At 36.1% G+C, this 16,447-nt stretch overlaps 1 protein-coding gene across 1 annotated transcript in view; it reads left to right on the forward strand.

Moving 5' to 3' along the window:
* RDH10 (retinol dehydrogenase 10) overlaps nucleotides 1-16,447 on the forward strand; it is a 35,065-nt gene that overhangs the window by 3,449 nt on the left and 15,169 nt on the right. The gene's annotated exons all lie outside the window — the stretch shown is intronic.

Below are 16,447 nucleotides of genomic sequence, written 5' to 3' on the forward strand. Positions count from 1 at the left end.
TTGCCATAAAAGCAACCAGGTATAAATGAAATGTTGGTACTATATTTTTCTTCTTGCCAAATTTGTGTAAAAGTAATATTTTTGTTCTTATACACTTCTAAAGTTTGAGTTCAGCTATGCACATCTTTTGGTTGGTCATATATATCTACAATTTGCCTGAGATTCTGATATCAGTATTTGTGACTCAATGGGGAACCATTTCGGTCTGTCAAAGCCATACTGTCAGTCAGTTAATGTTGATTGAGCATCCACAGGGTACATGGCACACTATACAGCACCAGGGGTAGCCCATCGACTTCTCCCACCCCTGATGATCTGAGGTCATGGCAACTTTGAAAATGCTCCATGTGTAAGCATCGAGGTCATCTCAATTCTGGCAGTTAGTCACAATGGCAAGGTAGGGGACAGGACAAACCAAGGATTTTCAAAGCAGTCATAGCTCCTAACCAACAGGGGGCTGCTGCAGCATCTAAGGAAGTAATAGGAGTTCTACTTCCTCAACTTCCATTAGACTACCCCTGAAATATCTTAGTGGTCCTTATTTTCCATAAGCATCCAAGGGTGGGAGATTAACCTGGACCAGCATAGCTCAGGGTACTAAAAGACTTTACTTCTGTTTTCTTTCTGACTGTTGCTTTTCCTTCCATCCTTTTCAGACAGTTATAATTTAGGGAAGAAAGGTGAGGGGATGTAGGACTTTGTGCTTCTTTTCCAGGTAGATAAGGTTTATAGTAAAATATGACAAAGAATTTCTTTCCTAATAGGGCACATTAAAAATCATTAATTTCTTAAAGTAACTACTTGAAAAATTATATCTTCGGAAATACCTACCCAAATTCCATTTCTCACAGTGGACTATACTGGATTCATTCATTAGTTAAGGGATGTGTGTTTGTGCCTGTGGAAATGTATATACATATAAATAAAATGTATATACATATAAATATATTTTTAGATATATAAGTGTATATATAGTTTGTTTCGTAGAGATGAACATACAAGTGACTTTTATACTAATGTTGCAAAAAATTAATGAGATTCCTTTTTTTGTACATTTCTAAAATGATTCCTAGTTAAACCACATCTCTAGTCTATAGCATAGTAATAGAGAAATGATCCTAGGCCAAGCTGTAAACTTTGAAAGAAAGTAGCAGGGAAGGGAATACAGAGAGGCAAAAGAATAATTGAAGAGGTGGTGCAAAACTAACCAAAAGCACTAGTATCTGTATGTACACAGGATTCCCAACAATGTATTTTATAATCCACTTTTAAGTAAACCAAAGTACTCCCATTTGGGATAAGAGGACTTCATAGATGATGCAAAAATGACACAAACTTTAAAGAATAACACATGAAGCTGCTATGGTCTCTACTGGAATTTAGTCAGGTGTGTTTTCATGCCATAGAGAAAGATACAGTGAATAAATAAATTAGAATAGGACAGGATACTCGATGGGTTAGTAACAAGCCATAATTAAAATTAGAGTTGTTCTTTAACCTTTGAGGTGATGCAAGAATGTTTCATAACCATTAACTTGAATGACCACTAAAGACTGAAATTCAATCTATCTTTCTCCTGTTTTAGCATGTCATTATATTGTAAAGCTTTAAAAATTTCAAATACATTGTTAAAACATATACCCTAAAGGAACCCCATAAAACCTGCTTAACAGTAGTCAATCTCCCCTAGACTATAAAGCTCATCCTGTTTTAGGGACTTTCATAGCCTTGGCTATGAAAACGTACCTAAGTTGAAACACTCATAATTCTGTGTTTCTGTTTGCCATGTGGAAAAATTGAATCAAATATTGAATTGTAAAAACTACACTTAGACTGAATTTGCACATTAAGCAGGAGAATATTAGCTTTGGCTTTCTGGAGTTCTTGATCTTCTGGATGTTGCTTAACTACAGAATTTAGGGAGTTCTTGGAAGCTTTGTCAATTATGACATCACTTCATATTAAAATATGGGAGGCTCCTGAATTCTCCAGCTGTTTTTGCCTTAGGCATCTAAGCTAAATAAATTCTTTTCAATATTGAGTCAGCTCATTATAAAGATGCCCTTTCCAAATTCTTGTAGTCTTTTAATCTTTCAAGTGAAAGCTGAGCTCTATCAATTTAAAATTCTGAAACAAAATTTTGCAGTGCATTTGGTTTTAAATGTTACCAACCTCAGTGCCACTAGAATTTGACTTAATACAAAAGTCATGATTCCCCTTATAGTACCAAGATGTAGGTAGCCTCTGAACAAAGGTATTTTCAAAGGTGCTAGTTTCAATCCAGAATAATCAGTGGTGTCTCTTCTGTGTTTGGGCATGGGAAGGGAGTAGATACAATTGAATTGGGAAAAGGGGTAGAATTTTAAAAGATAAGTTTGTTTCAAAAAGTGAACCAGCTAGACAAAAGCTGTATATGCCATTTGACTAGGTGATCTTGAACCCTACTTCTGAGTGTATCTGCCTTTACAGGGATAACTAATAGTCTGGATCCTGACTCAGAGGTCATATACATATAGTCATACGCAGTAAAACAAAGTCATCATGCAGACTTGTCTAATCAGTCCACAGAACATAGCCGTGACTTCCTGGACCCTACACCATGGTTCACACCATTCCTCCTGGCTGAAATACCTTGTATTGGTTCTTTAGAGGAATTATTACCTGGATTAAAAAAGAAAGGAAAAGGGAAGGTTGGGTATCTTCTATCTAGCTTCTATAGAAATGCTTCTAGCTAGCATTTCTATTTATCTTTTTCTGTATCTTTCCCACTTTCCCAATTAGATTGCAAACTACTCGAGACAGAAACTGGGCCCTGTGCATCTTTGTATCCTCAATTCCTTACCACTGAGTAGATTCTCAATACATTTACATTGGCACGGTCTACTCTAGACCATTGTTCAAAATCCTATATACTCCCATATTCTTAAATCTGAAAAGGTAAGCATTTCTTTAGACAAGTAGTCAACAAGCATTTATTAAGCTCCTACTATGTGCTGGGCACTATGTAAATTTTATAGTGTTTCAAAACTAGGATTCAATGAAGGCCTACCATTAATTGTTATAGACCATAGAGCCAATGTGAAAAAAAAATTGTGGCTTTGTTTCCTTTTTGTTATTATATCCTTTTGCCATTTCCTTGCCTTACTGCTCCCAGCAGTAATAATAGTTTTTTGTTGTTGTTGTTATGAATATGCTGTGGTTACTGTGTAATTGGTATTTGATTTAACAGTTTAAGTAGCCCAAGTGGTACTACCAAATTGTCTGTGACTTGACTCAACTATCTAGTATCAAGTAGAGGAGTCAGTGTTGCAGTTTGTCCCTTACTGGGTCATTTGCAATTTATCTGATGTTGGAAATTTTAAAGATTGATGGTACTAGTCTTTGGGATTCTTACAAGTCTGTTATATGACTTTACATCTGCCAGTGTTATATTACCATTGGCAGCTTTCCCAGTAACCTTCTTTTGGTCAGCATTCAAAAAGTGATGGATTTTGGGTAGATCCTAGCCAGCATAATCTGTTGGGAAACAATTTAAGGTTATCATGAGGCCCTGGACACTGTACATTAGCTAACACTCTTTAACTTTGGTACAAGTATTACTGGAATGTATCACTTTGGGTTTTTCTTTGCTTCATTGGGACACAAATGCTTGAAAATAAGTTTTCACTGTTTTGGATATGGAAGGGTTTCTGAGTATGGGATCTGTAAATCTTTTTTCTTATTTTTCAAATTATTATTGGTATCTTTGTGAGAGGCGGGAAAATTTGCTCTTCCTAGGAGTGTTTATCTGAAGATTCTTTTTGGCCAAAGGACAACATCTGGCCTTTATACAAGAGCAAATTGATCCTTGAATAACCAAAAGGGGGAAGCAAAAGCATTTAACTCTAGTCCTTTTATGTTCTGAAGGAATTTTGCATGGTAAAAGACTAAATCTGTCAAAAAGCTAGTCAGTAATTTACTTCTATTGACATGGTAGGCAGACAAGATAATTGGTAGTTAATTAATAGTCCACTTAACTTAAAAGGTTTCACAGTTTTAAAATAGTAATTACTGAATTAGGCATTTATATCCAAATGTCTAAAGTCTATTTAGGTAAAATCCATTCAGAAAAGTAAAAGCAAGGTCTGAGTAATGCAGCACTTAAGGACATTAGTGCTACTACTGTACCTATATTAAATGAATGGTCCCTGATCATTAATGTTTTCCAAGTTCTTATATGATTTACCTGATTTTAATCACAAGTATACTGTTCCATGGTTATACGGAACCCAGTTTTCTTTAAACTTGAGATAAAAATCACATTCCTATAAGTAATCAAATCAATAATCATTTTAGATAATCAAATGAATAATCATTTTAGGTGCTTTGTTGAACATTTTTTATGCTAATATTAAGGATTTTAGGGCATGCTACGGTACAGAATTTTCCTGGTGAGAGAGCCCTCAGGAATTATTTAGCTCAACCCCTCCTCATTTTACAGGTGGGAAAACTGAGACCTACAGAGGTTAAATAATTTTACTGAGGTCATGGTACGTTGCACAGCATTGTTTATCTCTAAACCTAGCTGCTAGGAGACTTTGAATTTATGACTTCTTCAAAAGGAGATTAGATGCGTCTTTGGAAATTTTAGACTTTTTAGGTAGTGGTAGTTCATTCTGCCATTTTCTTCGTAGGCTTTTATTTTTAAACGCATATTTAAACAGTTACAAGAGTGTGTCTAAGTTGGACTGAGTTGAGCTGAGGAGTAGGACTTTGGTAGTTTACCAATAAATATTACTGACTTGTTATGTGAAGTACAGCATTATATGTACAAAGTAACTGAACAGAGAGTTGTTCTCCCTTTAACATACATTTCTATTAATTAGTAGTTTTGTCCTATTGTAGGATGTGCTACTTTTCTAACTTCCTAGAAGGAAGTTTTCATTATTTCTCGTTATTTTTATTTTCCTTGTTTATAGTTAGAGTTTGATGTGTGCATTGCAGGCATTATCCATTCTGTTCCCAAGAAGAAACTAATCTGTAGAAAAAGTCCAAGGAAGCATTCTTGAACTTAGACTAAACATTCCATTGGTTGAATAGCTTTTTCAAAGGGCTGGGATGATTACCCCTAATATAGTGCTCAACAGTTCATTAACAGGATCTAGTAGTGATAAGGGTCTAGTAGACCTCTAAACCCTATGGTCAGATACTGAGGACTTCCTGACAGTATTCTCATTTTTCTTCCTACCTTAAATTTGCTTTCTGATTGACACAGCATCTGATGTTTGTATTTTCTCTTTAATTAGTATTTGGTCCTATGAATAAATCTAAGTTTGTATTTCATTAGACATTTTAACCCTTGTCAAACTAACCCAATTTGTGATTTGATTTTTCCCCCACCACTAGATCTCCTTTTCTCATTAAGATATGTTATTGGGTTGTTGGGGGCTGGGGTTGTTTGCTTGTTTTTAGAATGTTGGTAGTAGAGTGTTTGCTCTGGGTTTCATTGAAATTTCTAATTTTATATTCCAAATTAAAATAATATATATAGGTTAGCAATTTTCATGTTTAAGAATAATTCAGATAGGGATGAAAGCAAAAATAGTTAATTTGAATGATTAATGGATATGGATAGTCTGTTCTGACAGTTATGTGATAGAAGTCAGGTATAGAAAAATGCTTTTTAATTTGTACCAATGATAATGTACTTTGGATAGTATTTTTCAAAAGGAGTAGGAGGATAATGCCCATAATGCTAGGTCACACATATAGTTTAGGCTCCCAACTTGCATCCTGCTAAAATTCCACTAGGGGGAGTGTAGTCAGGGTGAATTTACATTTGCATACATATTCCTTCCACTCATGTATGTACCTGCTGTCTCTGTATGAGATTGTCGTTCAGTTTCTTTTTGGTTCCAAATAGTTTAATATTTTAGTAGCATTTAAAAGAAAAAATAAAGTTTCTTTCAGATATGGTCTAATTGCATGTTTTAAACCTAAAAATTCAACACTATGCATCTTGATTTTATTCTGTCTAGTTTAATTAATGATTTCTTGTAAAAGATAGTAATGGCTACCAATTAAGTATTCAGTCCTATTCAGAGGGAGCTCTCTCCCCTAGTCTTCTTCACAATTCCATGGCGTTCCTTCTGGGAGGAGGCTGTTATGATAATATTAGAGCACATTTTAATGTTTACAAAATACTTTACACATATTATCTCATTGGATCCTTACACCGACCCAGTAAAATTATGATCCTAAATTTACAGATAAGGAAACTGAGGCTCATAAAGCTTAAATGATTTACCCATACTCCTAGAGCTAGCTAGCAAGCATCTGAGGGGAAATTCAGCTCACTTGAATCCAAGTCTGGCACTCTATCCACAATGCAAACTTCTTCTCATTAATGTAAATTGTCATGTCAGTTGAAAAGGACTTTGGGTTTAGAGTTCATAAATTCCAAACTTTATGGAAATGAAGCACTTCGTGGCAAGGGCAAGATCAATTGTATAACCTTCTCTGCATATAGCTGAAGTGAAGTTGGAGTAGGAGGTCACTGGAACTGAGCAAATCAAGGAAGTGGAAGTTAGGGTAGCTGAGGGGTCATCAGTATATGTTGAAGTCACCTAGCATGAGGACAGAAGTTGGATGGAGAAATTGATCAAGGCACTGGCCTCATTGAGGAAGGTAAGAGTATGTTCTGGAATTTGATAGATAAAGGTTACAAGGACTTGGATTGTGGGATAAATTTGAATAGCATGAACCTCAAAGGAGATGTTAGAAGGGGAGTCAGGAAGTGGCAGTAGGGAAAGCAAAGAGTGTTCTGACTTCTCCACTATGACTAATGGGGAAGAGGGGTATGAGAGAAGGTATACTCATTAACATCAACATCCCCTGCCTCTTTCTCTGAGTAGAAGTTAGGTTGAAGGGATGAGGAGTGCTATGCTATTCATTTTAGGGTTCATGTTTAGATCCTGATGACCTTTATCTCTTTGCCTTTTTGCCTCTTTTCTTCTCTAGTTCAACCCAGATAACCTTTCCTTAATATGTGCAATGTAGCTACATCTCCTACCAAAAAGGGTCAAAATAGGGAACAAAAAAAGTCTTCCATTTCCTTAAACCAAAAGGTACGGTATCAGACTTGGTGTCCCTGGACCTTAATCATTTTAGCCCTTTGTGAGTTGAACCTCTTGGCCACCATAACCAAAAGGAAAAAAAGGGAAAGAGAAAAGGAGGATACTTTAAAGATCATTTGGTCTAACTCATGCCTGAGTGAGAATCCCTTCTACAACATCACACACACACACACACACACCCCCAAAAGGGTCTCAAGATTGTCTTCAATTCAGCTGTTGAAAGTCTATGTAAATGTAGATAGGAATAGAACATCTTTTACCGACAATCAAGTGGCCTTGGAAAGTCACCTTTCGTCATCAATTTGCTTAACATGTTGTAGCATTCTCTTGTTGAGATCGAGTCAGATTTACTTTTACGTATTCCACTAGCCTATTCTAAATCCCTTTTACTAGCATTTTTTTCCTACTTTTTTGAAACAAGATCCTTCAGAGTCTTACATAACTTTATTTTAATCTTAAGGATTCATTTTTTAACAGCTGTGCTAGAGGGGCGTGTTATCTAACTCTTTTTCATTTTATTGGTCTAGTTCACAACTTTTGGGGACTGACTTCCTACATGGCCTGAAGTTTAAAGTAGCAGACTACAGGGAAATAATTTAATACTTATCACAAAAACTTTCAACACTTTGCACTAAATGCTGCTAGAATATGTTAACAAATGAAAATTACTGGAGAAGCTTGAAGTTATGTCACAGAATATGACACATACTCTTAGCCCAATTGACAAGTCACTTAGAATGAATTCACATTTGGAAACAAAACATTATTAGATTGTTGAGACTACCAAGAGAATAGAATGTAAAAATGTTGTAACTTCCACAGAAGCATTTTAGGTATGTTTTCAAAAATGTGGCATTAGCAATATTGTTTCACTTCCATTTGTCACAAAAATGTGAACCTTTTATCTTTGCTGCAGGTAATTTACTAGTAGGCTCCAAATAGTGAACTGCTAAGTTCTTCTGAATATTAACATTATATAACTTAGTATCAGTTTAAATGACAGAGCCCAAAATAACATTTTTCTTCAAATAAATGCCACGGAGAAATACTTGCATTATAATTTACATAAGCATGTGGGTGCTTTAAGGATATTAAATTCAAAACAATTGCCTCAGATTTTGCTTCCTATGAATTGGTAATTAATCTACTGCTTCCAGTATTGAAAATTTTGAATGGAATCTTTTCTGTAGGTGAATTAGATGTAGAAGAAATAGAGAAGCATGAGATATCAGGCTGCATTTGAAAATTTTCTTTACTGATTTTTGGATTCCTCCGTACTTAATGAACAACATATCTTCTGTTCTAGCAATTTTTAACTGCTACCTTTTGGCTTTTAAATGGCTTTCATTTCCAAATATGTCTCTTAAGAGTCGGTTTTTGTAATAAAAAATTAAAAGACTGGGTGGGATGCATCAGAGACAGTTAAGAAAAGATGCATTGCCATTGAGAAAATGTCTCTTCTCCCATAGTTATCAACGTTGTTGCTAGGAGTTTGGAGATTCTGTTCTAACAGCTTCTAGAAATCTTTTTCTAGGCCTCCCACTATAATAGGAAGTTATCCATGCTTCTTGCCAGCATGACTACATTTGCCTATTTCTGAGGAAGGACCTCCCATTTCTAAATGTCTAATACATTGCTCAGTTAAAACATTAGCTAAAGAATTCTTTTTTATTATAGTGTTCATTTCAGTTCATGTAGTTCCCATTTCTTCTTTTTTTCTTCCTTTTTGAGGGGGGTTGGGGAGTAGCAGAGACCAGACCTATGATTTGATACAGGAGAGAAGCTTGCTCTATGCCAACAGATCTGCACCTTCATCAATAAGCATTTGTTTTGAGCCCTACTATGTGCCAGGCACTGTGCTAAGAGTCTGAGAGAGTTGCCCCAAGCACTCAGAGGTTAAGTAATTTACCCAGGGTCACATAACCAATACATGTTAAAACATGCAGTCTTGAAATTGGAAATGAAAATTAGGGAGTCTATAGAAGTAAATATTGAGCTACTTACTGTCAGGAATCAATCAACAAGCATGCATCGCTCACTTACTTTATGCCAGTTCCTGGGCTAGACGCTGACAAAAGTAAAATAGTTCCTGCCCTCCACAAAATTACAGTCTAGCAAGGGGAGAGAACGTGTATGTAGAAAAGGTTATACCAAATAGTTTGGTTGGGTCAGGTGGGGAACACTGACAGCTGGGAAATCAGGAAAAGCTTCACGTTAAAGCTAGTACTTGAACCAAACCTTGAAGAAATCTAGGAATTCTGAAAAACAGAGATGAAGGGGTGCATTTCAGGGATGGGAGAATACCAGAGCTAGGGCCTGGAGATCGGAGATGTAGTATCATATGTGAGAAATGGCCAAAAGGCTAGTTTGTCTGAACTGTGGAGATCATGGAGGGGAGCAATGTGTAATTAGTCTGGAAAGGCATTTAGTGATTATTATGTGCTAGGCATTGTGCTAAGTGCTGAGGAGGCCACATTTCAATGGAAGAGACAACATGGAAAATAACAATGTACATTTGGCAACTATTTGGATGTGGGGATAGCAAGGAGCCAGTGATGACCCCAAGGTTGGACATCTGGATGACTGAAAGAATGGTGTTGCACTCTGCAGATGCAGGAAAGTTTGAAAGAGGGATAGGTTTTAGGGAAAAGACATCATATGTTGGACATGATGAGTATGAGATATCCATAAAACATCCAGTGTACTCTAATAGACATATAATAGTCTTAATGGACATAAAGTCTAAAAGACAGTTGATGATACAGGACTAGAACTCAGGAGAGAGTTTAGGATTCAATTTGTGAATCTGAGAATTCTCAATATAGAGAAAATTAAAGCCAGCGCCCAGAAAGGAAGTTTGGGGTTCTCCCCCAGTTACGAGGCAAGAGGCAAATGATCTAGAAAAGGAGACTGGGGAGAAAAGGGGATCCAACAGGTAGGAGGAAAATGAGAACAATGTCACAAAAACCCAGAGAGGAGACAGTATAGGGGAGGGCATGGTGGTCAGTAGGGTCAAATGCAACAGAGAGGTCAAAAACGCTGAAGACTGAAGGATAATCACACTTATCTTTTAAGAGATCATTGGTAATTTTGGAGAGAGCAATTATAGTTGTGATGAAGTCAGAGGTGAGATTGCATGGGATTGAGAAGAGATTAAATGGAGGTGATGGGTATAAACAGCTTTTTCTAGGAGTTTGGCCCTGGAAGACAAGAGAGATAAAGGATGAGAACCTGAAGGAACGAAAGGGCTCCAAAGCGTTTTAGGATTTTTGTTTTTGTCTTCTTAGGATAGAGCTGACTTCGGCATGTTTGTAGACAGGAGGGAAGGAAGCAGTAGCATATAGGCAAAAAACAAAAATGAGGGCAAAGGGATAGTTATAGGGGCGGTTTGCTAGAGAAGATTGGTGGGGATGGATCTAGATTACATGTAGAGGGATTGATCACATAGAGAAGGGCTTTCTCATTATTGGACTAGAGAAATGGAGAGAATGGGGGATTATGCAAAGGGTTGTAAGATACAGAAAATGGGAAAGAGAAAGCTGTTAGCAAATGATTTCTTTTCCCTGTAAAATACTAATTGAAGTCCTTAGAAATATCTGATTTAGTTCCCCATCTATTATATACTGGTTATGTGACCCTGGGTAAATTACTTCACCTCTGAGTGCCTGAGGCAACTCTCTCAGACTGCCTGGCATATAGTAGGGCTGAAAACATGTGTTCATTGATGAAAGTGCAGATCTGCTTCCGTAGAACAACCTTCTGTCCTGGAGATCCCTATATTAAATCATAGGTCTGACACCCACCCCACCCTCCCCCACCCCCCAGAAAAAAAGGAAAAAAGAAGAAATGGAAATTAGATGAACTGAAAAGAACACTATAATGAAAAAGAATTCTTCAGCTAATGTTTGAAAGGACCTTCCTTGGAAATAGGCAAACATTTTTATGCTGGCATAAATTAACTTTTAACTTACTAGTTGATTTCAGTGTCACTTATTCCTCTGACTTTGAGAACAAAATTGAGTGTCTTCGAATGAATAAATTTTGAGTTTGATTAGCATGGCTAATTTGGCATTGATTAAATGACAACTTTTAAGTTAATATCACCAGAAAGTTTTTCCCGTAAATTAGGCAATTATTTAATACTATAATCCTAAAGAACCAGCACCATGCTGGGACTTATCAAAATCTAATTTTCCTTTTTTACTTTTATCTCCTTTCAGGGTAGCTTTTACCTTGGAGATGATGGGTTCTGTCCCTATCAGTGATCTTATTTTTCCTGCTTAAAGTACTTGAATGTCTCTCCTCCCTTTCTTACCAGTGATGGGGCTCTAGTTGCCTCCTTGCAACTCCAAAGTCCTCTTAGGCCTCCCCTATAAGCAACTGAGTAGATAATGCTGAGATTTTCTACAAGAAAATGTCAAATATGTCACTGTTATCTTACTTTGCTAGGAATGAACTCTACTTTTACAAAAATTCAGTATGCATGTCAAAATATGATCAATTGGGCAAGAAAAAGTGAAGGATGCAGTAGCTCTTGTTGACTGGCAAAGGATGAGTCTTATGTTAGAAGAACTAGGTTATAGAAGTACTTAGCAGCAAAGTTTCTGGTTTGTTTTTTTTAAGGGTTTTTTGTAATACGGCAGTATGATTTTCAGTTTATCCCTGTGAAAAAAGCTAAGCCTTTAATCTGTTACATAATAAAGTCTTAAGGTACCTTGCTGATAATTCAGTCCTAATTCCCAATAACTACTTACACTTTGTCTTATGAAATCAGCTTTATTTTCTTTTGCAAAAACCAAGTGTCACAAGACCACAAATTTCTAAAATTATGACACTTGTGCCAATAATCAGTCTTATCCTTAGCATCTGTTTTGAGAGGATTTTTTTTCTTAAAATGAAGGTCATTTTGAGAGTAGGTGTACCTTTTCTGTGTAGGAGAAACACCATCAGAGAGTTGTGGTCCTCTAACATTGAAATAGACATTCTCAAGGACCTATCCCTAAAGTAAAATGAATTGGGCAGTACTCCAGGAGGCTAAGCTGCTTGTGCTGGGAGAAGAGGAGAGGGCAGACACTAAAGAAGAGTTCTACCAGCTCAAAAGGAATGGGGGTAATGGAGGTACAAGGAGACACTAAATATCCTCATCATTTCCAAAGTCTGCCTTTCTTCCCACAATCCACTCCAATCCCAAGGTTGCCTATTGTCCTTTTTTGACTTTTTTTCCTCTTTAAAAATTAAGGATTGGTTTTAATCTGATTTTTCTCAAGTAGAACTATAGTCTCACTAGTATGATTGATATTCCCTCTAAGCAATGCAGACGACAACTCACCCATACCTGCTTATCCTGTGTGTAGTTCATATGTGTTTTCCCATTGCTCTAGGGGGAGGAAATAAGTTTTTCCAACATACTTAAGTACCTTCGTCAGCATCTTGACCTGTGGATACGAATCAAGCATGTGAACCATCCATTGGGTATCTCACAGTCTTGCCATGTGACTGGCTGACCTTTTCTGATTGCTCATCTTTTATACCACTTTTCTGGACAATATCTTGTTTTTAATGTGCTGCATCCTGCTCAAACCCTCCATGTATCATATTTCCCTTTGAATCATCCTTACTTTAATGCTTAAAATGCTTAGTATTCCATGACTTGTAACTATATGATATCACCAGAAGAATACTGATGTTAAAAAGTGAACCTTTACTTCAGGTAGAAGCATGGGGTCATTAAAGGAAATATGTAACTTCCTAGAACCTGTTTATACCTATATAAAAACTTTGAAAGGACAGCACAGTGTTTTGCCTAGGGAAATACTGTATTACCTTTTCGCCAAGAACAACCTTTATTCAGAGCATACTTCTGTGTGTATGCAAGAGCGAGTACATAACTCTTGAAGTGTATAACAATGTCCTCCCATCTCCCTCCACTTTATCGTAAACCAACTCGTCTTCATGTGGTCTTCCAGACCAAGGACATTCTAAACCAAGCTACTTGGGCTCACTTGCTCCTCCTAAAAGACAGCATAGGTTTCTAAGGGTAAGAGATAGGGATACCCTTCAGATCAGTGCTCATTTGGCTGCTTTTTGCTTGGTTATAATTTCCCCGGATAAATATGAAGCGTCTTATGCGACAAGTAAAGCCTCCCTCTTAGAAACAAAATAGCTAATGGAAATCCTGATGAGAAAATTGTTTGCAATTTAGACAAGATGAGAAACTGTCTTTTATCTTATTACCATAAAAATATTTTATCACTTTATGGCATGTACTGGAATATAGCCACCATTCTGATTGTTAAAATTGATCTTATTTCTTTTCACTGTGGCTTTCCTATTTGTTTTTAAAGAGACTTATGAAAGTAATAGAGCAATAGTGAACATATGAAAATAATACCCATTATTTATTTACCAGACAGACTGAATTTGTATCACCGATTTTATAAGCAAGCTTTTATTTTTTAGTTTAGTAGTAGGATTGTGATTGTATGACACAAGTTATATAAACTGAAAATTATGTGCTTCAGTCTAGATTTAAATTCAGATTCTTTTGTTAGAGAAGTTTTAAACCACTGGAAAAATAATGTGAAAAGCTTGGGCTATGAAGGAAAGACTCAAGCTCTTTCACTGCTGATATGGATTTGTCATCTTTGGGATTCTGGGAAAGAGAAATAGTATAGTCATGATAGTGTTGGACTTGGAGAGAGTTGGAGAGTTTGAATTCTGCCTTAGGTACTTACTAGCTCTGTGACCCTGGGCAAATCACGTAATCTCTCCCAGCCTTATTTTCCTCAAAATGGATAGGGTCACTGTGTTGTTAGAATTAAATGAGATAAAGTGTATGTTTGTGTACATATGTAAAGTGTTTTGCAATCTTTTATGTGCTACATAAATGCTAGCTCTTGTTATAGATGCTTCTAGCAGATAGCAAGTATAAATTAAAATGATGGTGTTTTTCTGGCTTAAAAAATAGAAATTAATTGTGAGGGGTTAAATTTTACTTATTTATCACTTCATTGAAACTGGTTATTTTACTCTTTGAAGACCAGTAATTAGCCTACTCCCTACCCACCCACCCCCAAAAAAGCCCTAAATGCCCAAGGAGGGCACACCTTTTTTAAGCTTTGGGAAAGAACTTGTAGACTGATGACTCTTAAAGAGGTAGAAGAAATATCAAAAAAGTAGTATTATAATCATAATAAGGAAACACCAAGTAATTTGCTACGGATTCCGGAGGCAAGAGGAATAGAGAGCAGCCTCTGTGGCTTGAACAAAGTATGTATATATACATGCCTAAGATAAATGGTTATTTATAATTAGAGTAGTTCCAGTGTTTCTACTTTTTTGGAAACCTGATTAATATTGTCAAGAGTTGTATGCTGATTTGGGGTTAAAGAAAAAGGAGTCATGATAATCTAAGCCCTTTATTCTAAGAAGCTATTCTGAGGGTTCAAGAATAGCCCTGAGGTATGTAGGGAAGAAAGGGTTCGCAAGAAGGAAAATAGATCTGAATGTCCCTCAAATTTAATCATTTTCATAGTTCTTGTATGAAATGATTTAATATAGGAGGAAACAAGTATGAGATCATCCAGGTCCGCCCTTAAAATAAATAAAAAGTTAAAAGATCTGGTATTCTATTCTTGAGGCACAATGACATGGTTGAAAAGGAAGAGGAAATAAGATTTCATTGTGTTGAGCATTAATAATTTTGGCTGATATAACTACTATGAACTTTGTAGAGAAAACTAATTAATGATTCCAGATTATTAGCGATTTCTAATCTGTAGATTTGAGTTAATGATCTGATCTACCCTGTCTCTTGATTATAAATAGATTTGGGACTAAGTTCTTTAGACAAGTGACTTATCTGTTGAGTTTTAGTTGATTCTGATGTGCTGTACATAAACTTACAGCATCAGAAGAGGATTAGCTACTAAGCTAAAAAAAAGGGTAGGAAGAACATTCATAGAATCCTTGAGCTTCTAGCCTGAGGGAAAGGACTGTCTCTTATCCTTTTTGTATCCCCAGTACTGAACACAGAGCATAACACTAGTAGGAAGACTTGTTGACTGACAGGGAAATTTGAATTTTTCTAGTTGTCGATATGATGAAAAGAGAGAAATTACTTTTTAAGCCGTTATATATTTGATTTACTGATTGCCAAATGCTAACAGTTATCTTAATGGAATTGATACCTCATTAGGTCATCCCAAAAATTACAAGTTTCATTCTAAACTTCATTTAGTTTTAAATTTTCTCTCTAACTCATTACACTTATTTTTGGAGCCAAGTAGGGGCTCTAGATGTTTCTTGTATCATGCACCTCTTGGGTAGTCTAGTGAAACCCATAGGGTTCTCTTTCAGAATGTTTTTTAAAATTTTTATTTATTTGATGTATTTAAAAATGCATAAAATAAAATGAATAGACTTTCAGAGGAAACAAGTTCATCAACTCCAGGTTAAGAACCCCCAATTTAGTCTAATGACCTAATATTATAAATGAGAAAACAGTCCTAGAGATATTTAGTAATTTGTCCAAGATCGCACAGAAAGTTAATTAATGGTAGAACCCAGGTTTCCTGACTACATTCAAGTTCATCATGCTTTCCAGTATAACACACTACATCCCATAAAAATCATAAGCAGATTAAATTTTTTAAGTTAACATTTAATTGATTCCCTTTTTCACATCATGGTAATTTTTGGATATATACCCCCCGAACTTTCCTTTGCAACAGAAATGGTGAAGTAAAATCAGCCAACAGAACAACCCTGTCTGATAATGTAATATAACATTCTTTGCTGTAGGATCCCTGCCCCCATTCCCCACCACCACCACCCACATACCCACCTTTACGAAGAAAGAAATGAGGAGATACATTTTTTCCTCTCTTCTCCTGGGGAGAAAATGTTTATTGCAATTAGTGTTCAGCTTCACTTAGCCCTCTCTTTATATTTACATTATTGTAGTCACTATATATATTGTTCTGGTTCTCCTTACCTTGCATTGGATCAGTTCATACAAGTCTTCTCATGCTTCTCTGAATTCCTCATTGGTCATTTCTTGTGGTGCAGTAATATGGCTTGCATTGCATTAATATGCACAATTTGTTCAGCCACTCACTACTCACGCAGTTACTTTGTTTCTGGTTATTTATGGCTACCAAAGAGTGGTGCTATGAATATTTTAGTATTTATGAGACCTTTCTTCCTGTTTTTTGACCTCTTTTGAGTATATGCCTAGTGATCTGATGGTCAGAAGTTATGAATAGTTGAGTGATGATTTATCTTACATAATTCCAAACTTTTCCAGAATGGTTGAGTTAATTCACAGTACC

The sequence above is a fragment of the Trichosurus vulpecula genome, chromosome 1 (genome assembly GCF_011100635.1).
Source record: "Trichosurus vulpecula isolate mTriVul1 chromosome 1, mTriVul1.pri, whole genome shotgun sequence".
Lineage (NCBI taxonomy): Eukaryota > Metazoa > Chordata > Mammalia > Diprotodontia > Phalangeridae > Trichosurus > Trichosurus vulpecula.